A 4,391-nucleotide genomic window follows, 5' to 3' on the forward strand; every position below is an offset into this window, starting at 1 on the left:
GGGGGAGGCTCTGTCATGTCAGCTACTCCTCCTGGCTGGGGGGGAGGCTCTGTCATGTCAGCTACTCCTCCTGGCTGGGGAGACAGGGGCTGGAGGGACTCAGGCACAGCCTCATGCAGGACCCTGTGCCAGGCCACGAAGAGAGCACAGGGCAGCTCTCCTGTGGAGCAGGGTGTGATTAGCAGCCCGCAGGGTCTGAACTGGGGTTAAGTTCCTGGACACACAGACAGCCCCGGTCACCTGCCCTGAGGCCTCAGCTCTGCCCAAGCAACACTCCTCATCTCCTCTCCGCTGGTGTTTTAGAGCTTACGGGCGCAGAGAGCATTTGGTCTCTGGTGAGTCTGTCAATCCGTCCAGCCAGCAGCAGCGGACAGTGTAGATGGCCTGGAGGCCACCGGGCATCTGCTAGGTCACCACCACATTCAGACTCCAGGGAGTGGGCGCCTCTGGCATGCCCCACCCCCCCAGGACGGGGGTCCTCCCACACGGCAGCCTTGTCATGGTGTCCTCATAATCTTCTTTCTCTTCCAGTCCTCGGGGGGTCTCCCCAGAGTCTCACAGCCACCCTCAGACATGAGATGCGTGTGGCCAGGAAGCTGCCCTGCACACATGATGCGCTGAACCTCACTCCATGCCAGTCGCGTTGGGGACCGGAGACACGAAGGCCACCCAGGCCTCTGGGGCTCGGCGTGCCGGAGAGCCGCCCCCGAGGAGACCCGCGTGGGAGTCGCGGGTGGTGCTAAGGGTGAGGAAAGCCACAGAGGTGGAGGCAAGCCAGGCCTTGCCCAGGGAGAGGTGGGAGGGCGGGGAGGCAGGAGCCAGACCTGGAGAATGCCGATCCAGGGGGGCACGTGAGGCCTCTGCCTCCAGTTCTCCTCTGGGGCATCTCGGTCCCTCCAGGAGCAAACAGTGAGCGAGGAAAGCACACCTTGGAGTCTGGGGCTGGGAGAGGGCAGCCCCCGAGGGCAGGCTCAGCTTTTGGTCCTGCCAGCACCCAGGGGCGGGCCACAGCTTCCTCCACCCAAGCAGCTCCTGGCAACAGGCTCCTATGACTGGAACCCCCCCTCTGTCCCTGGGAACTTTGCTCTTACAAACATTTCCCTGCCCCCTTCCAGGGAATGGCTCACCTGTGTACCCTCTGTCCAGGCACCCTGTGTGCCTAGGAGCTTAGAACATCTCTTAGCCTGGACATTGTCCCCAGTGAGAACTTTGTCCCCAGACTGGGGAGTCAGCTGGGTCCCGCCCTCCGTCTGTGCTGGAGCAGACATGCGAGCCCCGGTTCTGATACAGCTGTCCCTTGACCTCTGGGCTTCCGAGTCCTCGCCTGTGAGAGAGCAGTGACTGGCGGTGGGTCAAGAAGCAGCACCTGAGACGTCCACACTGTGCCTGGCACACAGTGTCCACTACTGTCCTGCCACCCAACGGCCCTCGTGTTAACCCCTCTCTCCTCCTAAAGTGGCAGAGGACAGGATCCCAGCTGCAGGGAGCTCCGCCTCTGAGTGGTGGCCAGTCCGAGCCGCGTGACCACTCCGCTGGGCAAGCACATCCCCGATGCTGATGTCCCGGGCTCAGACTGCCGGCAGGAGGAACCAGCGAGGAGACGGAAGCCGGGGTGTCCATAAGGGAAGGGGCTGTGCTGACTGTGGCCTCCCCCCGTCCTCCCCTAGCCCAGGCCCCCGGGGAGCAGCCCCCTAACCCCACGGCCCCCCGCAGTGTGTAGGCTCCATGCAGAATGGCACCCCGGCAGCTGGTCTCTGCCTTGGTGGCCCCTTTGACCACCACCAGGGAAGCTGCAGCATTGAAGACAAAATCGTGGCTGGCTCCCAGCTTTGAGAATGAGAGGCGGCGTTGGGTGGGACCCCTAAAAAGGTTGAGCCAGTACAGAGACTCCTGCTCCCCACCCCCCCGCTGCCCCCAGGGCCAAGGATCACATTGCAGGGGGTATTTAGAGCTCCCGTCCTCTGCCGAGGCGTGGACAGAGTTGAACACGTGGGCAGGTGGGCAGGCGCCTTCAGTGCCTTCAAGGTCTAGCTGAGCACATTTCCAACAGAGCCCCCCAGTGCTTCAGCCTACACGCCCCCCTTCACTAGCTTTTCCTTGAGCCGGCTCTGGGTGGATCAGAAAGGAGGTGAGCAGGGGAAATGGGGACTCAGATTGACCCTGAGGGGCCCCAGGGAGCCTTGGAAAGCGAACCAAGCCTTTCCCAGAGCCGCCTGTGGGTCCAGCCTGTGGGCCACTGTGGCCACCTTGTCCATCCTGGAGGCCTCTGGGGCTGAAGCCACCACCTCTACCCCCACCATCTGCACAGTCAGTTTGGAACCTGAAGAGGACGCGTCTGTCCCAAGCCGGGACCCATGGGCCTTGGCGATGTATGTTCAGAACACCTGTCAGCTCTGCGTCACTGCCTGAATGTTTTCCCTGCCCATCCTGTTCCTTTGCTTTTGTTTCTGACAGTGTGACCCTAACGGACCTTTCCGAGTTCTAGAAAATAAGTTCTAGAGAAACAAAGGGAGGGGAGGAGGGGAGAGGTAAGTGGAGAAGATGACCACAAACCGGGGTGGGGGGCACATGACCCCATAAGGGAAGCTCTGAAATGGACGGTCAGCTGGCCGGCCTGGACAGCTGGAAAGTGCAGCGGGAGAACATTCTGGCAGGCCTGGCTTGGGTTCCAAAGTGCTAGAGAGGTGAACAGTGCTTCCAGGGAAAAGGCCCGGGTGGGGCCCAATGGGCTCCAGCCTGTGAGCAGGCGGGCGAGGCACGCAGTCAGACCGACCGCCTGGCCCCACCAGCGGCTGGCCCAGTCCAGCCTTCCAGGCCCTGCCCACACTGGGCCAGGCGGCCCCGCTTCCAGCTCCGGGAGGACGCTCAGGCCCCAGGGGAGAGCAGAGCGGGATGTGGACAGCACGGGAGAGCCAGGACACCGCCCGCTGCGGGGGCTCGGGCCGTGGCCAGACCGGCCACCCTGGCCCTTCCCAGGCAGAGCCTGAGGCCCAGCGCCACGCCCAGGCCCGGCTCGCCACAGAGGGCTTTCTATTGCTGTAATTTATTGAAAACTTTTTGTTTTGGAATAATTTTAGCTTTACAGACAAGTTGCAAAGACAGTACAGAGAGTTCTCATCCACGCTCGCTGGCTTCCCTGATGTTCACATCTTACATAACCACGAACATTTATTTGTCACACAGAGAAGTCAGTGCTGGGGTAACGTTATTAACCACACCCAGACTTGATTCGGCATTATCCATTTTTCCTCAGTGGACATGCATCGTCTTCTTCTCAGCCCAGGAGCTGATCCACAGGGTTGTCGTGTTTCCCATCTTCCAGCTGCAGTTTCTCAGCCGTGTTTTTCATAACCTTAATAATCATTTCCTGTTTTTTTTTTTTTAAGATTTATTTATTTATATGGAAACTTCTCTAGGATGAAAAGTAAAAAAAAAAAAAATTATTTATTTGTGCATACAGAACTGGGGTACAGGCCAGAGGTGCAGAACAAGCAGACCAATGAAGTCCACTGCTGAGGGGAGCAGCGGGCGGGTCAGGAGAGGTCTGCCGCGCCCTGTGGTCACCTCCAGGGCAGGCGGGGATCGAACTCATGCTGCAGTGGCTTTAGCTTCTCAGTGCTGTGCTTTAACCTGCTGCGCCACCAGGGAGGGTCCTGTTTCCTGTTTCTTTAATTAGTAAAACACACAAACATGCTGCGCAGAATTTGCCGCTTTGACTGAGGTGTGCGCTTCAGAGGTGCCCATCACCCCAGGCAGGGTAGGCGTCACTGCCTCTCCGAGGCGTGTCCACCCCCACAGAGACGATCACCAAGTATCAGCAACTCCGGGTGCCCTTCATGAGGCTCTCAGGACCCCACCCAGCCCTGTGCAGGAAGGGGCCTCCTCCCCTGACCTGCCCCAAAGACATGGGGCCCCTCTCTGGTGGTACCCACCGTGGGCACCACCCATGAGCTGTGGCCAGTGTGCTCAGGGTGAAGGGGGCCAGGACCCCCTCCCAAGCCCTTTCCCTGCAACAGCACTGCTGGCCACCACCGTGTCCACACAGCCACGCCGCCCTCTGGCTGAGCCCCGCACAGCCGGCGCTAACATTCTCCTTATAGTGGGGCTCGCCAGGGAGGCTCTCTGGTCAGGGCTCGGGCGACAGAGGTCCCCTGCCCACCAGCGCCGCCCCTGGAGTCCCCCACAGGGGAGTATTGCGTCTGCAGTCCTGGCATCGGCTCATCTAGCTCCACCACCACGGGCCTGCTGCACCCAGGTGGCTGAGACCCAGATGCGTGAGCGAAGGGCCCGCACACCGTGTGCCACTGTGCCGCGGCAGAGCTGCGTGTCTGGCGTCCTGCCCCAGGTCCGGCACTCGGGACCAGGCCAGCTATCTCCACACTCCTGCCCTC

The 4,391-nt window shown here is 60.8% G+C and overlaps 1 long non-coding RNA gene across 1 annotated transcript in view; it reads left to right on the top strand.

Moving 5' to 3' along the window:
- The window catches only part of LOC105853879, an 18,545-nt gene extending 15,197 nt beyond the window's left edge, over window positions 1-3,348 (top strand). Inside the window, exons 2-3 of the long non-coding RNA XR_001145630.1 lie at window positions 532-745; window positions 3,254-3,348. This is a non-coding gene — a long non-coding RNA (uncharacterized LOC105853879). The remainder of the gene's footprint in view (window positions 1-531; window positions 746-3,253) is intronic.
- Window positions 3,349-4,391: the final 1,043 nt, after the last annotated feature.

This window comes from Condylura cristata, unplaced genomic scaffold, assembly GCF_000260355.1.
Source record: "Condylura cristata isolate star-nosed mole 26May11 unplaced genomic scaffold, ConCri1.0 scaffold00020, whole genome shotgun sequence".
Lineage (NCBI taxonomy): Eukaryota > Metazoa > Chordata > Mammalia > Eulipotyphla > Talpidae > Condylura > Condylura cristata.